The sequence below is a fragment of the Ostrinia nubilalis genome, chromosome 11 (assembly GCF_963855985.1).
Source record: "Ostrinia nubilalis chromosome 11, ilOstNubi1.1, whole genome shotgun sequence".
In the NCBI taxonomy this organism is placed as follows: Eukaryota; Metazoa; Arthropoda; class Insecta; order Lepidoptera; family Crambidae; genus Ostrinia; species Ostrinia nubilalis.
The window spans coordinates 9,925,783-9,953,181 of record NC_087098.1 but is presented as its reverse complement, the minus strand read 5'-3'; the positions used below and the strand labels follow the sequence as shown (position 1 = coordinate 9,953,181).

The following is a 27,399-nucleotide window of genomic DNA, read 5'->3' as shown; positions in this document are numbered from 1 at the left end:
CGCGAGACGGATAGATCAATGCTAATGAAATTCGCGTTTAGGAGAACGCCGACGTTTCATCTCGGAGATTGTGCGAGGTCTGGGGTGCCCTGTACACGCTCTTGTGTCGAATTAGGTTCACTTAATTAAGTATAATTTGACCAAAAAGATCACTACTTAAATTGTAGTTAAAGACAAGGTAAAAAAATAAACAGTGGTCTATAGTATTTAAGTATGTTTATATCCGTTGTCTAGTACCCATGGTACAAGCTTTGCTTAGTTTGGTACTAGAAGCGCAGTGTAAATGACCAAGGATATTTATTTATTTATATCAAAACTAAAACAGAGTGTTTTTCATAACAAGGTTTAGGTACTCACAAATTTTCCAATAAACGGTTTCTAAGCGACTTGAAGTAAAGCTATAATAAATAGAAAACATAAACCTAGAAAGAACGAAACGTGTGCTGATTGCCTATAAACAAACAGAGCATGAATTCATATTAACTTGTATGTGCTCCCGTGTAGTTGTGTCAAAAGAGCCCGTTGTGTGTTACGGAAAAACTTTTTCAAAGGGGCGAGTTAGTAACGTAGCTAGTTAAAATGCGAGAACGCGGTAACGTTACGGATTCGGTACATTAAACTTTATACGAATGTCGCCAAATTGGACTGTTGGTTAGTTTGTTCTTTGCCAAGTTTTTTCCTGTCCAGCCGTCGAGGGTCGGAATGGCCCCGGACTAGGTAATTGTGTTAAAACTTTCATCAGGAAGCGTGAAATTTTGTGGAAGCGCCGACACGGACCCCGGAATAACGGCTATATCTACAAGTTTAACATGATTTGAATTCTGGGACAAAATAAACAAATTTGACGATAGCGAAACTTTTTATTTAGCGAGTTAAAAAATTGTTGCCGAGAACCAGAAAATTTTCTTAGCATCTTGAAAAATGGAGAGTTGGTGTCGAGCGATAAAGTACCTACGTACGACGCGCGCCATACCAGAAATTTCAATACTTCGAGTGGTTTTCTGTAATTAATTTTACAAACAGGTAATTAGTCCGTGTCGTCGTGTATGAATGCCGTTATAATTACAGCATTAGCATTACAAATGAATAGGTACCTCACATCATAACAGACATGCTCGACATAAAGGTGACCGTTTTGTCTGCGAGCTTTTTTAATGCTCAATTAAAAGTAATACATAATTCATGTCGTAGGTGCTTTGGTGTATTATGATACATGTATTCAATTAAAAGAGTGTTGGAGGATACAAAGGCGGAATACAAATGTGATTTGTGTAGCGACACGTGAGTTCCCGTCATCATTCCATGGGACAGCGTGGCGCCGACCATGTACCTACTCTACGTTATGTTACGTTGAAAATAAAACTTTGTGGACAAGTTTATAGAACTCGCAGGTGATTATGAAATTGTCAATTTTATTTGTAGAGGCGGACATAAGTATGCCAGCAGTAGAAAATTAATTATTGACATTCGGGCCGATTTAAAAAAAAAACTTAATTAATTACCGTAATGTTACGTTATAATCTTAATTAATGGTTTTCCTATTACGGAATGAATACCTTGTATATTTTAATAAACTAAAATTAAAAAAATATTTGGCCAGCCTTTTCGTTAGACATTCTAAAAACATACATTTATTTATTAGCACCTCATAAAGTATAAAAAACAACTAGGTATGATCCAACGGAGGCGAGACGTGAGTCATGTGACGTATTATTATTCATTTAGCGTATGATAATGTGCGAAACGACATTGTATGCACTATGCACGTGGAGCTTTCGCGACTGCTTTATGAATAAAGACAGAGTGATACAAATATACCTCTACAGCTAATTAGTAAGACAATGTTGCAGTGTTTATTCTGTTTTTGATGGGTATAGAGATAGTTTGAGTCCCGGAAAAGGACATAAGTAGTATAGTTTTTATCCCGGTGTTTGAAACAGGGAAACTTTTCTGTGACAAACAAATTTTCATGCGGCAAAAGCTAGTGTTAGCTTTGTAGTGTGCTAGTGCAAAGTCAAAGTCAGCAGATCCAATGAGAAATATTAGATGCTCATAGTCTAAATAAAGATAATATGACAGACAATATTCAAGCCCTTCAAAAAAATATTGCCAAACACTGTTAAAATGATATGACGTAACTTCATAATGAAGTGTTAATGAGCAAAATATTTTAGGGTTCGGACAAACCAACGCGATCACACCGCGATCAGCCGGCGTGCAGCGATGGCGACCAGACCTAAATGCATTGATCGCCATCGCTGCACGCCGGTTGATCGCGTTGGTTTGGCCGAACCTTAACACGTCCAACATAAAGCTGTGTACACAAGGGTTTCTTGTTTTTAATCTGTCAAAGCATTAATTTTACATTAAAGTATCGGGCAAACACTCACTCAAACAAGTCTTCCAGTAACTTGGCCCACTTTTAGCTTGGTATACGGGTCAAGTAGCTGGATTGAATTTTTAAATATTTTTTCTTCCAGTCACTTCAGTGTTTTTTTTATTAATAAATTAAACACCAAATCAACATAACTCTACTCTATAATCTAAGAGTGGGCCCAGTTGCTAGAAGAAAAAATATTTTAAAAATCAGTCCAGCGGCTTGGCCCGTGGACCAAGCTAACAGTGGGCCAAGTCACTGGAAGACTCGCCTAAACGAGGCGTTAAAAAAGGCGAATTCTAACTAACAAGGATCACGCATGAATTATTGATGCGCCGTTAAGCGCGCCGGCTCATTACAACGCATTATGGCAACGAGCGCTACACCACCATTATCGCCGAATATTGAAGATGCATTTTGCGGAGACGTTGATCCCGCTATCTTTCGTAACAATGAAGTTTAGAATACAACATTTGAAAGTTACTCAAAACTCACTTATTATAAAAATTCAGCACACAATATTCCGCTATATGTATTGAAATATTATGTAGACGAAGAACAGGTGAAACGATTTGCTTTACAAATATGTATGGTTGAGTGACTTTAGGATAATTTTAAACACAGCAAAAAATTATTTTAATGATGAGTTGTGAAAAAACAATAGATGTATATTTTTAAATTAATGTTTAAAAATATACATAACTTTGAATATTTTGTAGCAATAAATTTAGCCACTGATCATAACGTATACAGAGAGTATAGCTCTATGTAACGCTCTATGTAGGTACCTACGCTGTTACTGGCAGGTCCGTTGAAAAGGACAGTATGAAAGATCATAATTATTTGAGTACACATTATTTTAAAAAGTTAATTAAGTGAACACGCCGCCTTAAAAGGGGCCGGCCACGAAATAACAAAAGATGATCGGACACAGCTACCACGGTTACATGCTTCAGGTTGAGCGTGACACGTCCGCGGGCGTTGCAAACGGAAGTTGTTATTACGAAATTATATGCAAATTACCAGCTCGCTGGAAGTATCCCTTTTCAGTGTAGCAGTTTTTGTTCTCCACGCCACCGGACTCGTCATTTGCATCTTATTATTGGTGCGTTTTAGGGGATAACATGTCGAATTTGAATCGCCTTTACCGCCGCCTCGAGCCGTCGCGCACGGAATACGAAGTGATTTCACACGACAGCAACGTGGATGTAATTCTATTATCATTCAAAACGCAACAATCAAACCTGAATAGTTATTTAATCCGAAATTAAGGTGCACATAACTGACGTTTCTTGGGAACACGAAACAACGTTTAAATTTGAAACTTAAGGAGCTGCTTGATTGTTAAGCGCATAACCGTTTAACCGAAGTTAAGCAACGAGCGTATTAACTTACCGCTTTTGGTAATGCGGACACAATCGTTAAGTCGACTAAAATAAATTTCGTGGGAAGCTTCCTAACTCCTACCGCGGGGTCCGTTGCGCGTGTAAATAGTCCGTGAGCGTTTGCGTCCAAGGTGTATATTTGATTGTGATTCTTGTATCCAATACTCGATAATAAAGTTATTGAAAGTGGTAATAAGATTAACGGCTGGTTCGTCGCGCGTAAATCACGATGCATTACGTCGCCGACGACAAGAGGCCGGTATCGCATTACAGTGGATTAATTGCGGCTGAGCCGCCGCGGCGACAACCGGGGCGTGGCTGCGCGTGCGCAGGCTACACGACATACTCGTATTATACAAAATTAAACTCACTTGTTCCAAAAAATGTTGCATGTACACCCATTCGGATTTAATTTTGTTTGCGGCATCGAACGCTCGATGGTTACCGGGAAATATCGATAACGCTCTTGAATTACAACCTTAGCTTCGCCTTTGAGTAAATGGTATGCATCATTATCGCGAAGTGTAACGAGGGACTGAATCGCAACAAATCATCGGCGGGCCGCGGCCGCAGTGCGCTGTCGCTCACTGCCAAAATTAATTTCCCGTAAAATCGCTTAAGCGATCTATCTTTTTCCGAGAAAAATAATATCGAGTACAGCGCACTCGATAATAATTTCTCTCGTGAGTAAGAAACGCTTAATCTGCATTGTACGGTGAGCCAGTTTATCTCGATTGAGTCCGCTCACTTGATCCTGCCCTTGAAGGAAATGGGTAATGTGCAAACAAATTATTAAGTTTCCTCGTAAGGAATAAAGAATGTAACAGCCCGCAGTTTTGTTGCCTTTACATGGAGCTTGCAGTTTTTACAGCTGATGTCCGCTTCATTAATAACCGTCGCAAAGATCTTCAACGTTATAAATGGTTCATCTGGTTTTTGTTGAAGTCTATTATTGTTTTATTCTGATGGGTCGTCGCTTAGAAAACGATGTCGCGACAAGACATCTTTATGAGCGGAATGAAAAATTAAACATTTTTATTAAGTAAAATACATGTTCATTTTATTTTTATATTCCCTGATAATAATATACTTGGCTTGGTTTCTATTAAGATAAAATGAGTTGCAATTGCGGAACGGTTTATCTACGAGTAATACTCGATAAATATAAGAAAAGAAAAAAATATACTCGCAAACATAGAATAATCCCTCGCAGACTAACTAGTTACACACAAAGCCTCCATGTCCTCGTTAAGCATCGGATAATGAATGATTGAAAGGGATCAGACGACGAATATATGAGCGCCGATACCGTTAACTTAGGCAATTGTGATTCTCTAACAAGCTTTATAGAGAATGCTGAATCTCAAGCGTCGTGCCCTTTTAATTGCTTTCTTAATTCTATTGTTTCAATTCACTTGTGGCAAGTGGATAAATGCTTTAGGTTCCCGCAAATATGGGAAGCGTCCTCGTCAAGGCTCGGCTAACGAACGATGGCCAACGGAATGAGACGACAAAAAGTATCGGCTATTCTTAGCCGGTCGACACGCCGCCGCTCGCTCTATTAGTCGCCAAACGACCATGGATCAGCTAAAATGGCGATGCGGCATCGTTAAAAATCTCCCGTGAGCAACTAAGAAGGTGGGGTGAATAAAATAATAATTTCAAATGTTTAATCGCACCGCCAGGCGTAATTTATTTTTCAAACTGGAAAGCTTTATTATGATGAACAACGTAATTAACTAGTGAGCTTTGTACATGAACCATACCATGCCAATGCCAAGTAAATTACACTAAAGTTAATCTTAGGCAAATTAATGCACATATATTTTTGTTTCCTTAATAATACACCTACTTTTAGTGGCTCATACTCGTAACTAAGTCTTTTGACTCTACATTTGGTGTTAAATTTTTCAGAGCTCCTTTGCTTAGTTTTACGTCAGATTTTCAGTAATTAATTGAGTTTTTCTTTTAAGTAAAATAGTTGTATTGGGTATTTTTTTATTCTATTTAGATAGTTCTTAGTTGAAAAAGCTGCAAAATGCTTCTTATACGAATTCTTGGTAGAGCCGATCAATCGATTTCTTAGATCAATGACATAACACTATTTCCTCCAGCCGATGTCCAACTTAGCTAGCTAGAACCTGAAAGCGTTGGATACCTGTACTTGGGAAAATAATTGCTCGGCTCCTAGCCGTTTGCTTTGTCGATATATGCGGCCATAAAAAACCCCTTTAAATAGAATGTTGATTTCGACGAAGTGCGTGCAATTGACGAGTCCTTTCTTGTCGCATTAACATGTCGGTGCACTTATTATCTTACCCTTAAATGTTGTGAGGTGTCGCAGCGCTGTTGAATAGTAAACAGTGCATTTGCTATTTCGATCGCGATAAATTGTGAGATGTCAATTGATTTTTTAATCTTTTTCTATTTGTCCAACTGCATTGATATAGAATAACTAGTGTTATTTCTGTTAACTTGGGTAATTTATTGGTTTACCTAATCGATTTCAAAAACAACTGAACCAATAAATAGTGAATTGAGTACGTCGAAAGATACTTTAACAAATGAATGTAAGAAAAAGTCAACCATTTGCAAATTCTGTCAACAACTATGAATGGAATTTAACGACCTGAATACCAGCGTTGCCCTATACAAAATGACCCCTAGTTTGGTTACAAGAAATAGCTGTAATATTGTAGCCCGTGGGTCCTAAACACGATCATCATCGGCCGTCCACGAATCGCGATGTCAATACCTGATATAAACTGCCGAGCAAAACAAGGCAACATGAAAATATACGTTAATAAAATAGTCAACATTTTACTGTTATAGAAAGGTTAAAAAATGTTTGTTCGGTGCTAAGTTATAAAAAAGAATTATATTAAAGAATATTTTTGAAAGGTGTGAAAAGACATTTTTATTTTTGGGATAAATTACCCACAGTGCTGCTATAAAAATTACATATTAATTGCAATGACATTTACAAATATGCATACGATAAGATGAGAGTGTGCATCAGATTAGAACTAGCTCTAAGCTGCAAATCGTGGTAAATTGTGTCAATTTAAAGAGGTTTTTAACAATAAACCTAGGATATAAGGAAAAGCACCAGCCCGTGATAGTTTAAAAATCACATAAGAAATTATTACAGGGATAAGTTTGGTAACGATACTGAACTATTAGAACCAGGTTAGCACATAATGATTTTAGAACAATAACATCGGTCCAAATTTCGTGCACGCCAGTGTATTCGGCTGCATGATTTGACAATACACACGGCAGATTTACAATGCGGCCGACAATTTATGGCGATGTTCGATCTAGATGTAGTTTAATGCTGTTGGCCGCATAAATCAGGTCCATCCGATATCGGCCGTAGACCCGATAATGTTGCTGCGGCGTTTCATCCGTCTCGTTGGCACTGAATTTTAATTAGTTTCTTGCGATCCTGCGCTTTGTTGTCAAATAAAACGGTGAAATTTGCATTAATTAGTAGAACCGTATGATTTGATGGTGCTCAGTCCACTTTTTTTGTAATTTTTAAACTAAGATTTGGCACAATTAATTAACGTCAAGATTTGATAAAAACAACATGCATATTGAATTCATTAAGTATATCAAATATTTCTTTCTTATTTTACCAACGAAATACACATTTTTGTGCAAATTAAAGATACAAATAAGTATCACATACTTATAATAATAAACGAAAGGTGTGATACGAAAATTCAGAGCAATTTGCATAATGGAATATTACAATTCCAGGATATAATAAAAACCGAACTTAATCGCTTTGAAGAAATGCTTATCTTGTTTGTTCTTTTATCAGTGGAGAGTTAACAGTAAAGTAATAATAATGGTTACCAGTAAACACATACGTGCGAAAAGCATTGCCCTCTTTTTTTGGCCACGGTAATAAGGCAATAAAAGAAGGCACACGGTTTATTTGACCCGCAAAGAACGACCTTTAGTCATCACACACACATGATAATGTGGACAGAAGCCCCGGTCTTACATTTATTTAAGGCAAGTAGAATTAAATCATGCATAGAGAATTTGGAAAATCACTGTCTGTAGAGTTCAAAATTCATTTCATATAAACAACATTTAAGTTGATGTGCCATCGTCAGACAAATTTATGGAGTTATTGGAGTTATGACCCCAAACATAAATGATTGATAATTACAAGAGAGTCATATTCACCGCTTGAAAGTAATCTTAGGCTGAGTTGCACCACCTAACTTTGACCGTAACTATAACGATAACCGGTGCTTTTGTACGGAGTTTGACAGATTTTTGACGTTTGCTTCAGTCAAAGTAAGACGGTGCAACCCAACCTTAATAAAGAATTGACGATCGGACCAACCGAATCTTTCTATTTTGTACAAAAAGCCATATGCTTAGCCCCTGATAACCACGGCGAGCGTATACGATTATACGCTTTATTCCTATTGAATTATGAATTGGGTTTTATTTAGAGCGAGGCTACAAATCGGTGACCGTTAAAAATAAATTATAAATAACAACCGGGCTATAAACGAGCTGTTCGCAGGTCCGAGATGCAGCTGATAAATCACGGCGGGGTCGGCTCGTGTAATAGTGTAAGTGTTAAGAATGAGAAACGCCGAGATGGGCACATCTACGCGCCTAATCGTATGAGAAAGAACTTTGATTCATACAGCCATGAAGCTATTTCTTGTTAACATAATTTTACCATCTGATGGTAATTAGTCACGCGTGCGAGTTTATAAACTTATATGCGTCACTAACTAGAATTCAAACGACCGCTTTATTAGATATCAGAAACACAAACCCAGTTTTGTGAGCCAAGTGTGTTAAATCTTTCTAAAACCGTTTAACGACAACCAAACTAGTTAGTGGAGTTTGACAGGCAAATATTATACGCCCCATAAACCATAAGCGTTGATGGTTTTTTCATGCACCTGTTTTGCTTTAAACGTTTCAATATTTGCGGCCCAACAAAAGGGCGTTATTGCAAACAAGACGGGCAAACAAACTCTCAAGAAAAGGTGTTAAGTTTGGCGTCGGGAGGTTTTCGACACGTACCAATTATCACTTGGCCGATATCGTTATGTTCGCAAACGTATAGTAAACGGTTACTTCCGAAGATAAGGTATTATTAGTGCCCCACGAACTAATCACGAGTATACTTGTGTGTGTAATTTGCCGTTTTCGAAGCGACAGTTGGGTGACAAATTGTAAAAAAAACGGTAAAAGTGGCGATGGAACATGGTGGTAAAGCTGTCAAACGATAATAACGTCAAGCAGCTGAATAGGGGTAAATACATGCTGTTAAAATGTGAATAACAATCTTTAATCCCTATGAACAGGGTTGTTAAGATGTCTTTGATTTACGAAAGCAAATTGCAATACCAAAGATTCATGTGTTTTTGAAAAAAGGGATATAGGTAAATAAAGATAGGGATCTTAAGAAAAGTTCTATTAAAATTAAAGTTGTTAACGAACTAAGGAGCGCAGTTGCAGCTGCCAACGTCAAGCGAGAAGACTATGACAGCTCCAATTATCAAATTATCGTCATTGGCAACGTGATACCCGCGTAATAGCGGGTTGCCCACTTTACACCGACTGGAAAAATATTCAAGCTATTTATTATTTTACGGCGCAAGTAATGTAAATACTAGGTAGCGAAACCGGTATTAAATCATCTAGGCTCGCAGGTAATTTATGAGCGGTTAAGAAAATATCTGAAGATACTAGTTTTTTACCGTAATATGAAGTGACATGGGTGATTTATAATTCTTTCAACAAGTCCCATGCGCGGTATGTAATCTGATTATTTATACCATATTCATAAAGCTTAAATAATAAATGTCACGTCAATAAGCCTAAAGCGTTATCTTAAGCCAATAAAAGAATTTCCAAAATATATTGCGGAGAAGATCAAAGAGCTCGTAAAGATGTTACGGTGACAAATTGGCGACATATTTTTACACGTTTCTTAATTATGTTTTGGGGAATGAGACGAATTAGCGTTGATAAAGATGATAATACAAATGAGCCCACTAAAAGTGGGAATTACACCATTGAGACATGATTGGCGCTCGCACAATCTAACTCGTTAATGAAACAAGCTGAGTCCGAGAGGAATGACTTCCGAATGTAAATAATTGGCGCAACAGGTGATGTATAAATCACGAACAACGAGGCTGTGATTAAGAAGGCCATATATCAAGCTGCTCACCACCACACGCAATGCGCGCGCCTATTCGTCGACAGATCGAGTGTAAAATCGATATCGAATGAGAACTGCAAAATGAATATCAGGAATCGAGATATACGCATCTGCACTCGCGATTATTTGACTCACATTTATCAATAAAGACTTAATCTCGCTATTCATGTCTACATGGTTTATCCCAAGAGCTCTCCGATTCTTGACATCGGCCTTGACATTTCCATGATCAATCTAATTGGAATAAAAACACGACAGCTTTATCATTCACTCCCAGAAAAGAAACTTAGTGACAAACTACGCGAGGAAAAGTGAATTTTGTTTTACACATTTTGTAGTCATCGTTTACGGACGGAACAATATGTAAGGCGATGACAGAAAATGATCGACTAGCAGCGGAGAGTCATGCGAGTCTATTTGTTGAGCGCGAAGCGAGTTCTATTTGCCCTTTTCAAGTTGTGAGTGAGCGATTTATTGTTCGGAACGACCATTTTTTTTCCTGTCACGAGACCGTAAATCGTTATCGAGGAATTTTCGGCACGCTCAAAACTACGGAAAACATGTCAACTCGTTTTAAAAATTACACGACATATCAAAGACAAATTATTTCGCTGGTAATTTCTTCAATGATGGTGTTTAAAACGGGGAGATAATTCAACGGAAAGTATGTCAGCGATCTCATAATAATTTAAATTGTTGATCTCGAAGTGGTTGCGGGCCAAACCATATCTTCATTGACAAGCCAATTAAATACCACTTGGCTGGCAGGTATAAGAGAAATTATTTCACGCCTTCGCTCTTATCTTGTATCAGGAGGATTGTTCTTTCCGTAACAATCGCATCTCGTTGTGTTTACACTCGGCTCTCGGTGAATTATGTCCAGGAAAATTTCAACTTTTTAGTTGACAAATAAAAAATTACAAAAACATCTTTACCTTTGTCTTAGTGGAGTGATATTACGTGCAATGCGTCTTTTTAACGGCTCTTGGCACAAAAGGGCAACGCCTCCAAAAATGCGCAATATTAAACAAGCATAATAAATTCAACCGTCCGGTACAGACTAATTTCGTTATCACCCTAATAAGACACCAACTTTCTCGTCCACATAAAAAACATGAATGTATGCACAGCTTTAAATTTATTGGCATGCGAGTTGGAAATTGTATTTTCTGAAGAGGATACAATAAATATCCGAAAGGTCGCGTTAACGAGCCGGCCCGACGCGAGACGCAAGGAACAATAAAGTACGGCTTTAACTGAAGAATTCGAGTATGTATAAATGTAGAATGCAATATTTAATTTGATGGATCTTGAGCAAAAAATAATGATAGAAGAGCTTTCTCTAGAAGATGGATTTCGAAATATGCTCGTGCGTTCATCCGCTTGCAGACTTTTTAAACATTTTTAACCCTTGGGATATCGGGCAGAATCGCGCGAAAGGCCGTGTAGTGCACGGCGCACTCGGCCGCGTAATGATTGCCCCCATATCGACCCAAGGAATCCCTTGTAAAATTACCGCCTCATAATAGGTAGGTACGCATTTTCGGCAAGATTTCTGATTTGCTTCTTATCATCTCATTTCAATCTTTCGCTTGTTATGACTCGCTCACTCCAGGTACGTTGGAGAGTGATTGAGCCGGTTGATGTTTAACGTTGCCTGGGATTCCTTTTTTACCTTTTCTTATTTATATTTAAATTAAGATATGAATGATACGACGGTACCTTTTGGAGGCATGCATTTAAAACAGTACGTATTGAAGGGACTATCTCGTCGTGTGCAATTAACTTGCTTAAACGTCAGCATTTATTACATGTTTAATAGTAGTAAGCTATCGTTTATACCGTTAACAAGGTTTGAATGGGAGAATCTGCGATTCAACTGCGCCAGCGTAATTGAATACCGCTCGTCATTATTTATGTATGTTGAAGAGAAATTATCATCGTAGTTATAGCCTTAACAATAACCCTATGTAAGTACGGTGGTCTTTACCATCATAATAACAGTACTGAGTATTGCACGGTGAGACTAGTGAGAATCGTTGTATTGTAATCAAGCTAAATGCGTACAATATTCGCCAACGCAATCCACAGGTTAACTGTATTTAGCAGTTGATAGGTACCACATTACAACATTGTTAAGTATAAGGAATGCACAACAATGTAGTTTTTGGATAAAGAATACTGCAATTTTTTAAGCAGCCTGTTAATTTGAAAAGTAAAACAATAATTTCGCGTGTGTTCCTATTAATGAATTCGTAGCTAAGTATACACATTCTAAATCAATAAGGTCAGTTATTAATAAATCATTACGATCTCGTAGAGTAATTAGCCTTCCATAGTTTTTTTATCCACAACGAGGAAGCTCTTGGCCTGTATCTCACCTGTTTTAATATTATGCCATTCATCTGAAACCTAGGTGTGTCCGAAATCTTTGTCCACGGTGAGTAGTTTGCATCTACCTAGGCTGTGCCACAGTCCAAATAGCAGTGGGCTTTCCGCGAACTACTGTCTTTAAGTTAACGGTCAAAGCTGCAATCATCTCAGCGCAGATTGAAATGTAATCTCACGTGGAAACAGCACTTTGACCTCGCATTATCGCCAACGGTTTAACGAAAACCCCCCGATGTTTAACTCCAGCAATTTTTACAGTTTAACTTTTCGACTAGAGAGAAGTTCAAGAGATGATAGCGCATGGTCTGTGTGAATGGCTGCTTTAGAACAATAGACCATGTAGGAATGGTAGTTCTTATTTCAAAGCGAAATAGTTAAGTTGAGAAGTTGTGAGGCGTCGCTAGAATACATGATATAGGATCAGTATTGAGTTGGATACGAAATTTTGGAATTCAGGAGTTGTATATGAAACGTGATAAAAATAAGTGGGTAAGGATGTCAATATGTTTCCTCATATGAATCTTATTAGTATCGGCAAAAATTGGATAAAATTAGATTTCAAAATGTATTCATCATATTAAGAATCCGGTACGAATATAGAATTATGATAACGAAATGTCAGTTTTCAGAACACATTTAAGTAAGTAGGTAAGTAGATAAATGTTATTATGGATTCAATCATTTACTTGTCTGACTGTAATTGAATGTTGAAAAGAAATAAATATGATAGGTACCACATATGAGTAACTTGATTGTTTATGCTTTTATTTTAACTTTCTCGATAATATTACACAAGTTAAATACTTTAATAGCCAAAATTCAGACTAAATTCCCGCTTAACCAACATGCACTGTTTGAATTAACGGAATTTAGCTGCGTTTGCATCGCTCGCCTGATAACGATATTATGTAAACTTACAGCGCTAATGTGTGCGCTGACGAACACCTAAAATGATTTATTACCTGAACATAGTACTGAAATTCAGCTTAATCACTAAACCAGTGTTACTCAACCTTTTGCAAGGCGAGACTTTCTGAATAAATAAACATATCACTCTTGCTAACTGTTTATTTTACACTAGAATGTCATATAACTCCAAAAGCTTCTTTTAGAGGTTGTTCTAACCCTTTCCAAATCTAACTTTGAAAGTATTTTATTTAACTGTAACCAATCTAAGGCTTTTTAAAAAGGCAGGTTAAAAATCGCTGCTCTAAACTTATTAATTTTTAAAGTGTCTGTTAAATATGAGTCAAAATACACCTGATTGGTTGGCTTAAGTTTTCTCCCTTTTACTTCTTGCATAAACGTTTCATGTATTAGTTAGACCAAAAACAGGCTTGATTATATTCGAATGTTTAAACGTCGTTTAAGGTTTAGTCTTCAGACCTAAGATTGCGATTCGCCAAGTCAGTACGTTATTACAGGCCTTAGCTGAAAACGGACCTTTTTATTTACAAAACCCTCATAATTCCACTACTTAATCTACTTTTAAATCTATAAACAAGTTATTGAGCAATAGATGCATCTTATAATTCAAACATTATCACCAAACGCGTTACAATTCAGTTGAATTCTTGCATAAGAGTGTCACAACAATGATATACGCACAACGGGAACAATGAGTGCCCACAAATGGGGTACATGTTGTGTTACAATAGCCTGCGTGGGCGCACGCCTTGTTCCGGGTGAGATATTACAACCGATAGAATAATATTGACCACCAAAATACCTGAATATGTTACATATTAGGAAAATTGTGCCTTAGATGTGCTTCACATTACCATTTATTTAAACGTCAGTTTCAAGACTATGTAGGTGAGATACTCAAAATATTTCGTCAGTTTGAGACTGATTTTATGTTTCTCTAAATCAACTTACATAGGGGCATTAAAATAAATTAATTTGTACCTATAGTCATCTATAGAACTTTTAAAGCTTTTTGATTTCGTTTAGTAAAATTAAGAAAAGTTTAAATTACAATTTTGAGTTCACCAAAATATTACGTGCCTCATTAAATTTGAGCAGCAATTTAATAACGATACATTGAATATTTTTCAATCAACGAGGACTGATGATAATAAAAACAACAATCGCTAATTAAGTGAAGCTATAAAATTTTACAACACCATATATTTCGGTGAGTCATATCAACCAATAAAAACAAAGTTAATAAATTACAAGATAACAAGCTTCGCTATATAATTACAGAGATGAATATTAAAAGCTTTAGTGCTCTTAATTTGCTTTAGATACATATCTGCAACATTACCTAGTTGTAATACTAAAACTACTAACGGACCGAGAACATTCAGCTGAATAATTACTACACCTACGTAACAAGAATGCTCTTTTGCTGCAATTAAAAGGCAAAAAAAAAAACACAAAATTAACATGATAGAAGAAAATGAGCTAACCGCGTCCACAGTGGACAGTAATAAAACTTCACAAAAGCAGTTACTAGGCAATTAAGCAAACATATTCCGGGTAAACATTTTGAAACGCTAAAAAATTCAACCGAGAGCACATTCCTTAGTTAGATAGTAATCTGATTAAGAATATACGCAGTGACAGCTATTAAGCGTTGAACAGTTACAACCCAAAATAAACCGAGACGATATTAAGCGTCACTAAAGTCAACACCGAGTGTGTACACGACTACGAATCGTGGGAAACATATTTAAAGCGTTGTCTGCCCATCCGATGACCCTTAACGGTGCTACGACCGACCCATTGCGCAAAGTGATTGAGTATGAGGAAAATCTCAATACTGATAAAACAAACATTTAAAAAATACAGTAGCAAATGCATAAAAATAAAATAGGAAAAAATAAAAAACAAAAATTTTATGCGCCCAACGTGGGGCTCGAACCCACGACCCTGAGATTAAGAGTCTCATGCTCTACCGACTGAGCTAGCCGGGCTTGTCGGATGAGCGCGAATATAGCTGTCAGTTGCTACGCTCGAGTTACACTTGTTTACCCAGTTGGCTTTAAAGTTTACTTTTGGTTTATCTCACGTTATTTGTACAAATAACTGATTTACATAAATTAATATTATTTTATGTAAACAAAATTCGTAATTCGAGTGTTTGTATACCTATACGAAGATAACAATTTGCTTTACTATGAACACAACCGTTATTTCTGCTGTTCTCTTTGGCGAATTTCAAATCAGGCCAAACGTCGATGGGCGGTCTGCAAACACTTCCGAGGTATGTAATTTACTCGTTAGCTCGTATCGGTCCTATAGACGCTGTTATTTTATGTAAGCTGGCGACCGCCCGCGGCCTCCATTGCTGGGAATTTACACTATCCCAATTTCGGTAACATTCATCTTTCTCTTATTTGCTAAGGTGGTGTATGGCGCTGGGGTTATTACTCTGGAAAATTAACTAATATTAGAGGCCGGTAGATCTATTCTCATAAATAAAACACTGGATACTTAACTTTCACAGTATATTGCCTTATTTTAGATACAATTCATCACTTAGCACAAAAGCGCGCGGAGTCGTCTCTGCGCGTCCCTCTATTCTGACGTTTTATTCTCGTGTGACATTGACAATACGTTAATGTCACTATGACAGCAGCTCATTGGCTATAACGATACCGCTATTTTAACGTTTTAGATTTTTCATAATTAACAGTTCGGCCTTCCTGCAATTCCTTCGCCCTCGAAGGTCTTCTCTACCCAAGGCACACTTGACGCCTCGTATTGGGATCCGCTGTGCACCTTGCTAGGTCCACTCTGCCATCTCCACCACCATTCGCGCACCACACGCGCGCCCTGCTGCTCCACCACGCGCGCACCGGCTCCGCCCGCGCGTTCTTGCTGCACGCGCGGCACCTGCTGGACTCCTGCTGCGCCGACCGCGCTGGCGCCGCTCGTGGCGCGCTGACTCGCCCGGCTGCACCGCCTGCCCGCGCACTCGCTGGCGCGCGACCTGCTGCGCGCCGAGCGCGAGCCGTTGCCGCTGCTGGCGCTGGCCGCGCTGCTGCTGCCCGAAGCGCGCGCTCTGACCGCGCTGCTGTCCGAAGCGACCGCGCTGTGCGCGCTGCTGCCCGAAGCACGCGCGCTGACCGCGCTGCTGCAGCCCGATGCACGCGCGCTGATCGCGCTGCTGCTGACCGAAGCGCGCGCGCTGACCGCGCTGCTGCTGCCCGATGCACGCGCGCTGATCGCGCTGCTGCCCGAAGCGTGCGCGCTGACCGCGCTGCTGCCCGAAGCGTGCGCGCTGACCGCGCTGCTGCAGCCCGATGCACGCGCGCTGATCGCGCTGCTGCTGCCCGAAGCGCGCGCGCTGACCGCGCTGCTGCTGCCCGATGCACGCGCGCTGATCGCGCTGCTGCCCGAAGCGTGCGCGCTGACCGCGCTGCTGCCCGAAGCGTGCGCGCTGACCGCGCTGCTGCGCGAAGCATCAGCGCTAACCGCGCCAAACATAGTTCATGATGTCACACAGACATCCCACACAAGGCACGACATCTTCACAATTCCTGATGTCACACAGACATCCCACACAGCTTGTCATGACATGTCTCACATAGCTTGTCATAACATGTTACACACAGCTGGTGGCACTCGGTGGACACGCGGCAGGAGCAGCCGCTTGCCGACCGCGCCGCGCGCCACGCCGCCCTGCACCGAGCTGGCTGTCGCGCCGCTGCGGCCCGCCGCGCTTGAGCCGCCACCGCCGCCCACGCGCGGGCACCTGCAGCTGGCGCCGCTAGGCGCGCTGTAGTCAGCGTGCAAAGGTGCGTGCTTTCGGCTCTGCTGACACAAGAAATCATCATACAGTACATCTATACACCATCATACAGTAAATCTAATGTCATCATCCTAAATGATTTATGGGATTAGTTAGGGTTCTTTGAACATTTTCACTTTAAACCCACACAGATTAGGCCATTCCACATAGCTTGTCATGTCATGCCACATGTTCTCCTCATCACACAGATATCAGGACATCTCACGCAGAATGACAATGTCCACCCAGCTTCATGACAATGTCCACTGGTGTATGATCAACAAGTACATCATATACAATATTATTATTATTTTCAAACCATTCCCATAACCACAACATTATCAAAATATTAAGATGAATAACACAACTACATAAATCATCACTGACAACAAAACAATGCAAGTGAAACATATTGATGCTTAACATTGTGTTTGGGTGAACACCAAGTTGCTCCACACACAAATGCAACTTTATCAAAATAAACTTCTTGTTATTATCTTAGGTAACAGCACAATTGCAAATACTTCAATGAAGTTACCATCCTCAAAGCATTCACAAGAAATACCCAAGTACTTTAAATAACTTTTTGCTTAAGGCTGCTAGCGGCAGTTGGGAAGTTCTAAAATCTAGCAGTAGACTGTAGCTAATTAATTATTAAAATCTGTTCACACTCAAGTTAATTGTATGCAATTTCATGCCAATGACAAGAATAAGCACAGTTAAACAACCAAGCCGCAGTGGCACTGCTAGTCTCAGCCCAACCCTTGCAATAAAACATTAATTCAACTCACCAAATATCACAGCCGATTCCTTTTGTATTACATTTTCACTCACCAAATATCACAGCTTATGCCCTTTTGTATTGCATTACCTTCTGTCCAACTCCAAATCACTTATGTGGAGTACCCTTGTTCAGTGTTCAGCTTCACTCAGGTATTGTGCTTGATTGATTTGCTCACCACAGGGCCAACCCGCAGAAAGTTAAGTCACCACATCTAAAACTCAAGTCAAATCTAAAAATATGCACACTCAGCATTCTACAACCAGTAACCTTTTTATTAAATCAGCTAATAAATAACCTCAAGATTATAATCATTTTCACCATATGAGAATAACCAACAATAATGACTGGTACACAAGAATACCCTTTAAGTTAAATGTACCACATTCTATATCTTTTATGTAATATCATAATTGGATAAATTTTGGTTACCCACACTAATTTTCAATTTTAGTGATACAACCCAAATCACTACTGGCAGCAGAAATTAATTGATAAGTTGGAAAAGTTCAATATTAACATTATCTTTACTCAAAATATAAAATCATGTAACATAATAATAATAATGTTTCCCAATAATTGAAGTATCAATCACTATAAGAGTACCAAAAATACACCACATGTTCAACGGCATAACTGGCTGCTTTACTTAATTTCAATTTACAAATTAAGCTAATTAATAGATTTTATCTCATCTTATAGTGCTCAACATCAAGAAAGAAACATCATGATACTAAAACTGGTTTACACAACACAGATCTTAGTTTCATCTACTTTATTAAAACTAATTATTAATTCTTCTCCAAAATAATGCCAAGAGGTTACTCGGGCATGATCACCATTCTTATTTAATTTATCTGACCATATTCTATCTATTCTTTATTGATTTTAAATCTCAACAGGTTATTCTTCGCAGAATGCAAACATGAACAAATGAACACCGTTCAATTTAATTTCATTTACTAAAATAGTTTATTAGGCATTGCAATTAAAGTGAGCACATACCATAGCTTTCACACACATTCCTGGCATTATCAGTAAAGACTGACAATACCTATAACATTTGATGCATCATTTACTTCAATGCATTATTTTGCTCAAAAAGGAAATGTGTTAATATTGTTGCTGTTGGAATAATCGATAATAATAATAAATCGTACCTGCTCTGGGGCCATCGTTAGTCAAATTGTTCACCACTTACGTGACCACAAGACAAGTTACGGAGGGAGTATCTTCATAGTTTGCGTCATCATTTCTCGTACTTAAATACTTTTCTGCATCTCACACCTTTGTCAGCGTGGTTTCCTTGACATCCTCTCTTCATCATATTCATTTACAATCATAGAATCGTGGGCGTTTTGTGATAACATTCGTGACAAATAACACGAAACATTGGTCACCTGGAACACCTTGAAATCACGTTACTATCATAGGTTTCAGATCTCACTTCTGAACTATTAGAGGCCGGTAGATCTATTCTCATAAATAAAACACTGGATACTTAACTTTCACAGTATATTGCCTTATTTTAGATACAATTCATCACTTAGCACAAAAGCGCGCGGAGTCGTCTCTGCGCGTCCCTCTATTCTGACGTTTTATTCTCGTGTGACATTGACAATACGTTAATGTCACTATGACAACAGCTCATTGGCTATAACGATACCGCTATTTTAACGTTTTAGATTTTTCATAATTAACACTAAGAAAAGATTTTTGGTCTTCAGTATTACTTACTTCGTGAATTATATGTATTATTAAGTAGGTGATAATATCTAAGATAAGATTTTTTCAAAATCATAACATTATAATTTTAATACTTCCGTACCTTTTTCATGTCTTTTAGTGTCCTTTAATTTTCGATTTACTATAATTTATGTTTCTAAAATAAAGAAAATTTTACAAACTTAATGTAATTATTATTAAGGGTTCCGTGCAAGTGTTGAAACCATAAATAGATCCGTTATCGTATCGGTCTCTCTGTTAAGTAATTGATCTGGAAGACATACTTTACATACATAATACAAAATGCTACAATTAAAATATCTACCTCTAAGGAGCCACCAATATGTAGTTATAACTCGCACTATCATCGGTTTCATTAACCCTACTAAATTGACAAAAAACGTTACTTAAGCGATTAAATTCCGAGGATTGAAATCGGATAATCCTAGTAAGACTAATCCCGACAGTCGACTAGTAGACCTGACTGGGGCACTAAACCTTCGCGAAGGTTATGTCCGCCGATAGACAGCTGAGACGTTAGTTAAGATAGTGCTGTGCAAACCTTGAACTGTATTATTACCATAATAATATTTGCAAAACGGTTATGTTACGAGAACACCTTGGGCAAATTTGATTTTTTTAGCGTAACTTGAACAGTAAAAATTAAATTGTGATAGTTGAAATCGGATAATCCTAGTAAGACTAATCCCGATTCCCGACAGTGGATAGTATACCTGACTGGGGCACTAAACCTTCGCGAAGGCTATGTCCGCCGATAGACAGCCGCGTAGCCGAGACGTTTGTTCGGATAGTGATGTGCGAAACTTTAACTGTATTATTACCATAATAATATTAGCAATACGGTTACGTACTTTCGGTTTCGGCAACTTTGAATTTTTCAGATGCGATTTCAGATGCCCAAAAAATTACTGTAATGAAATGGAATAAATACTAAAATAATTGATATCATAATACTTATTGCGTAATGAATAGACAAGCTAAACACTGTGGCATTTTACATAGTTGGAAAAGGGGCTATTTTGCAACAAAACTATATACTCTGCTGTCGTCGGTACATTATAATAAATAAACACAGACTCCAAAGAATTAATAAAATAAAACTTGGTATTCATTAACTGAAAACACTACACGAACGGAGTAAATATCGTTACAATTGCCACTATAATTTCATCGTTAATCAATTAGCTCGTTCGTTAATTCCTATAGGAATACACCGGAATACGATTACCTACGTTTGTGTAAAGGTGAACACACACCTAATTGAATCGCAAGAGCCATACGCGCAGTCGACTTTGTTAATTACCGTTAACAGACTATACATATATTTTTGTTGCAATATAGCACTTACTCGTACAGCATTATATCGTACATTTCAAAATGCCTATATTCATCAGAAAAAAATGGATTCTAATGGTGAAAAAAAAAAGTTTCGATTCGGTATAAAATACATAACATAACAAAATAAAAATCAATCATCTTTATAGACTTACTAGTTATGTAGAATGGGACGGTTATGTAACGTCATACAAAGTTTAAAGCCTTGAAACTTTTTCAATATTTATATCCAATGTTAATGATGGAACCTTTAAAGTGTGTATTCACCTTACTGAATACCTCATAAATAATTACAATATAATGTAGGTTACTCAATCTGTTTGTTATTAATTATAATTATGTATAAGCCAGCTGGAACGAGCTTTGTGGGAGTCAAAGTATTCTTAGCGAATAATGCATCATGAACAATGAAAATTATTGGTTTATTTATTAAACCAAAAGAACATCCATGAAAATAACGTATCCGACATTGGTCTTCACATTTTCTGCATATTTTTTTCTAATAAGAATCAAGCATTGACTTGAGCTGAAAATCATCTTATTAGAATTCAGCTCAATACCATTCCAATTAGTTTTTAGGGTTCCGTACCTCAAAAGGAAAAAACGGAACCCTTATAGGATCACTTTGTTGTCCGTCTGTCTGTCTGTCAAGACCCTTTATCTCAAGAACGCGTGGACGTATCAAGCTGAAATTCACATGAAATACTCAGGTCTATTGTCCCTTTAAGCTGTGAAAATATCAAACTTCTTAGCCAAGCCAATCAAAAGATACAGCCGATTATGTCGATATTTTCAACAAATTTTCGACACTCGCAAAGGAATCAAAACCTACAGAATACTTCCCGTAAACTCAGAATCTTGAAATTTGGCATGAAGCATTGTCATATAATGCAAATATAGGAAAAATTGCGAAAATCACATTTTTTTAGTTATACAGGGTGTTTGGTAAATGGGTATATGAGCCGACACTAGCCCATGTTAACATGGGCATATAAATGGTATGGTGAAGTCAGAAATTTGATATCATCTTTTTAATTTTTAATTTTTCATACAAAATAAATTTTATAAAATCCGATTTATATGAAAATTAAAAAAATTAAAATGAAGATATCAATTTTCTGACTTCACCATACCATTTATATGCCCATGTTAACATAGGCTAGTGTCGGCTCATATACCCATTTACCTAACACCCTGTATAATATAATAAAAATATTTTAATAAAATGAAACTTACTACCTTATTTCTCACGAACGAATAAAGGTATCAAATTGAAATTTTGAAAATATCAAACTTCTAAGTTAACGCGATCAAAAGATACAGCAGTTTATACCGACACCTTAGACGAATTTCCGTCACACGCTAAGGAATCAAAACCTACAAGGTACTTCCCGTGAACTCAGAATCTTGAAATTCGGCACGAAGCAACGTTATATTAGTACAGATAAAGGAAAAATTGCCAAAATGATAAATTTGAAGTTACATAAAATATTAAAATATTATTTTTGCTTACATGACATAAAATATTTTTTAAATAATTATAAACTTACTACCTACCCTTTTTCACATGAACGCGTAGAGATACTTCTTAAATCTAATTGCCTCTAAACTGTGAAAAATTCTAAATCAACGCAAAAATTCAAAACGCTGAGGTAGGTACCTACCTATAATCATACCGCATATTTTAAAATTCGCCACTACTCGCAACGGAATCAAAACTGAGACTACTACAATATCTAGTAAGTAATTTGATTTAATACGTCATAAATTGTAAACCGCTACGTTTGTACGGGCGGAACCCTCAGTGTGCGAGTCCGACTCGCACTTGGCCGGTTTTTTTTTAATAGTTTTGCCCAAAAAAATATTTTTCTAGAGCTAGTTATTACATAAGCTCGGACAGTGAATACCGAGATTTATTGCCGAGAAATTGGAGCAATCCCAATTAAATAGTCGTGGAGAGACATCACTACTGTCTGGCAGTCGATTTATGAGTCCGTAATGCGTGCCCGTTACAGCCCGGAATGCCTCGCTTTGTGAAACCTTTCGTTACGGAAAATTATTTTGTGGACATCTTATTTGAATATACTTGACGTCTCACAAGATAATCTCGAGATCGGGAATGTGTACTTGTTAGAAATCGATGTAAACGTCCGATTTGCGGCCGCTAATTTGAATTTCCAAATTAGTAGTTGTCATTTGTTTTAACTACATCATTACACTGTTGACCGTTTAAACGACTTGGTGGCGTATATAACAGTAGTAAAATTTAATATTCTAATATACAAGGTGTTCCAAAAAGTAGTGTCAAGCCGGAGCCCAGAGGTAAAGCATCACTACTTTTTGGGACACCCTGTATAAAATTCTCGTGTCATAATATGTGTAATAAAAGTCCTCCGAAACGGCTTGACCGATTCTTGTGTGTGATATTCGGTAGGTCTGATAAAATAGGTAAACTATTTTACATAGTCCTAGATGATAAGGGTTTTTCACGCGTACGAAGTCGTGGGCCCAGCTAGTTTACTATACACGCAAATCTTATGGGAATATGATAGCGCATCAAAACACGCCTGTTGTATTCGATTTATTGTATTAGTTCAGTGCAGTATTTGTTGAATTGTGTTGGATATGCCGAATAAATAAAGTTTAATCGATTGGCGAGTGTAACAGACAGAGCAAACTTCCGGTGTTTGCTGTATTGAATCGTGCTTATCTAGTCGGTTTATTGTATTGTGTTTTTATTCGGGAATTCAAGTGTTCTAAATCAGTCAACCGGTAAACTAGAAAGGGTTGGTCAACATATTTTTACATTTATAATTAAATATTGACCCTAACCTTAACTCTAAAACCACAATGGCATTATTGTTAAATAATGTTAGAAGGAGATAAAATATAAAATTGAAAAAACCTTATCAACTGCTAGCCAAGTCCTCAAATAGTCGTCTAAATACCTGTAACAAAAAGAAATAAATATTAATTTACTTTGTTTATTTTTAGAAAATTTTAATCTACTTACTTACAAAGTTATGATACAAATGTCATGTTACTATTTCAAATTAAAAACTGAATTATATTAGACAATACAAAAAAAAACTAATGCCAACTCTCCCAATTATATCACCGCTCAATCGGCCATCGCTACTGTCGAACCGATTACGCTGCATCGATTCCGTTTCGTATTCGAATCGGCGCCGAGAGATTCCCAATAAGATTATCTGTACGAATGACAAGTCCTATAAGACCGTTGGCAGATAAACATATCCAGGGATCAGCGGGCCATTCATCACTTGGTACGTTAACTTGAACAACGGTTAAGCGGTACCGATGACTGGGAACAATAGCTATCAATCGATACTATCGTAGATAAGACAGGGCCCAGACGCATGGGCCCGGACCGAAGGCTCCCGGTAGCGCACAGACTTATCGTCGTTCTGAAAATAACTTAGAGTAGCGAAATATAGGCATCTATCGATATAATTATTCGGCGTATAAAAGCTGTCACTGACAACACTAAAAATATTTCTAAAAAAATCAAAGTTAGTAAGTAAAGTTTTAAACATTAGCAACACTTGAAAATCATATCATTCATTTGTGATTAATATTCAAAGGTTTGATAAAAAATATGCAGATGTTTTTAATAATGTTATACTGAATGACTATTAATAATGATTTGCCGATGATTAGATAGAAGGTGATGAAGGGAACTGAAGTATACTTATTCAAATTAAATTTCTTATAAAAATATTTTATAGCTTAATTTCTGGCTACTTGTATTTTTTTTACAAAATATCCTAAGGTATCGAGTCGAAATAACATTGAAGTATTTTAAAAAGTCCACTTAGGTAGGGCACGTGAAATGATGCACGAAGTTTTAAAGGACAGATTTCAAGTTGCAGCTCACAGTGGAATGCAGTCATACGAAAACATGCCTTGTGTTAAAAACTCGTCACTGAGTAAGACCAGACCGTCAGCAACATCACCTAAGTATTAGTTTTGACCCTTATATCGCAAGAATTAGAGGAGGAAATAAAAATGAACTTCACTGAACTGTATTTGGGCGCAAACGTTTCAGTAATTGCAGGCATGCAGCCGAACAAAAGTGCCGAACTTGTGCGCCGAATAATTTATAATTAACGAATTTTTAACCTGAGAAAAACAGCATACCGATCGATTCGCGATTAATATAATAAAATACGCACCTGTTTATTGCATTTTTGCTGTATTCGGTATTTAAATTGTATTTTTCTGATATTATGTTTTTTTAATTCGAAGTTCATGACAAGCTGTCCTAATTTAAGAAGGATTGAAAGTATTTCCGAAAAATATGTAGAAAATTGCATCAGCTATTTTCTTTTTGGATCTAATGTTTTTTGTATCCAGTTCAGAGTGATATTATACTTACCTTGGGAATGTATTTTTCGCTGGAAGAGTACATACAGTAATTAATTTAAAAAAAACTAGGGGACGAGATCTTATCTCTCAACTATCCTCCTTTAAAGTTCCACTCAACGAAAATGCCAGGACAAAATACGAAAATATTTCCTTATGAAAAGTTTGCAAACAAGTACATAATAGAATAGGATGAGTCATGATTCTGCCCTAAGATATTTCGGTAAGAGCAGTTTATTTTGTGCAATCCGGAATGCATACACAAATATTTAAAAACCTGATGTCAAAACTGGAAGTTAATTTGGCTTTCTGATGAGTTTATGTAAATTCAGCTACAGTAATGTATGTTTAAATAAATAATTATGTGTTAAGCCTTCGTAGAGTCAGGTTCATAGTATTACAATAATTGTTACCAAACACACCTCAAAATTTCCTTATCTTTGTGTAAATCCTTTGTCCAGCAGTGGATGTCTTTCGGCTGAAACGAACACCTCAAAATAAGCAGAAAGCTACTCCCTAATCCGGGATGGATTAAATTAAGTTTAAGACTTTATATTACCTACTTATTCCTAAACGAAACAGTAAATACCTATCTACTCACCACAGAACCGCAAGCAACCTTAATGGAATACAAAACATAGCAGTCTCTAAACCTAGTTTGCAAAGTTTAAGACGAAAGACGGCACGATAAGAGGTTTTAACAAGTAAGTATAAAACAGCCGAGTGGAAAGCTTCGTAAATAGGTAAATGATTTCAGTTGCTAGTTAGAGTGAGTTTAACGAACAAATTACATGTACTGACGACGGAAAATCAAGTTAAAAACTGTGGCTTCTTGTGTAGTTGTGATAAGAGCTGTTTTGCAAAACAAAAATGTGAAGTCTGATATGATGGTGACTGTACCTAATGTTGGTAATCAGTCTTATTCAGCAATTCACAAGAGTTCCTAAGTTTAAGACGCGTAGGTAATGTTGACATGTTTTCGTGGTTTTGGACTAAAGATACACTTCATCAGTGTAAGACACGACACAAACGATGTTACATCGAGCTTGGCGCTGCGGCATCTTATGCAGTTTTATTAGGTCCCTCATTGTAGCAAAAAATTGTCTGGTGTGGTGTCGATTGTACGCATCATATTCTACCGCAGGCTAGATACATTCAGCGAAGATATTTTCCCCAATAACTCGACCAGTAGGCCTAGGATGCGCACCACAATAAACTTTTATCGATTTTGCACGATAATCCCATATAGATTTGTCATTTATAATCGTCGATAAGATTTTATCATGGCGCGTATCCTAGCCTGGCAGGAGTCGAGCTTGGAACCCTCTGAGCTCACCGCACCACTTCGTCGAGCCTTCAAATAGTGCAGCCTCAGTCCAAGTAATTAATCTGTAGATCAATCGTATCATTGATAGCCGGGTATCGTTGAGATGAAGGTCGTGAGATACGCGACGATCGCGCTGTGGACGCGAGGTCTTAATGTATCGCACGTATGACCGCCTCCGATATGTCAGCCGTCAATACCGTAGATAAGGGATAGGCGATCGCCTATACGCATATATCGGATGGTATTCTGTGTTAGAACAAATGGATGAATATTTCGAATCAACGCAAATATTGAAACGAAAAGAATATTTTCAGTCGGAGATATCTGTAAATAAGTTTTAAGTAATCCTTAAGGTCTTTGTGGAAATCCTTGCGGGAGGTTTTTGTCCAGCAGTGGACGTCTTTCGGCTGAAACGAACGAACAAACGAATCCTTAAAGTTAAGAATTCTGAAGAGACCTGCCAAACTAACCCGTCTGGTCAGCGTGGGGAGTAGCCAAATCCTCCGTTTGAGTATGGTAAATTAGAGAAGGTCATCCTGCAGCAGAGACCTGATGAGGTGGTAACCATAATTTTGACTCATATCACAAAATGTAGGAACAGTTTGAGGTCCAAAAGCTTGAACTTTGTCAAGGTGATAAAAAAGCAAAATGGTATTCACTCACAAAACTTGCCACAAAGCTAAAAGTAATGTTGCAAACTCGGAATTACGAACCAT

General features: G+C 37.6%; 1 protein-coding gene and 1 non-coding gene across 2 annotated transcripts in view; both read right to left on the bottom strand.

Annotated features, from left to right (window-relative positions):
- Positions 1–27,399, bottom strand: part of LOC135076255 (lysine-specific histone demethylase 1A) — a 384,526-nt gene that overhangs the window by 124,343 nt on the left and 232,784 nt on the right. The gene's annotated exons all lie outside the window — the stretch shown is intronic.
- Trnak-cuu (transfer RNA lysine (anticodon CUU)) lies at positions 15,216–15,288 on the bottom strand. Its single transcript has one exon. It is a non-coding gene; the product is annotated as a tRNA-Lys (tRNA).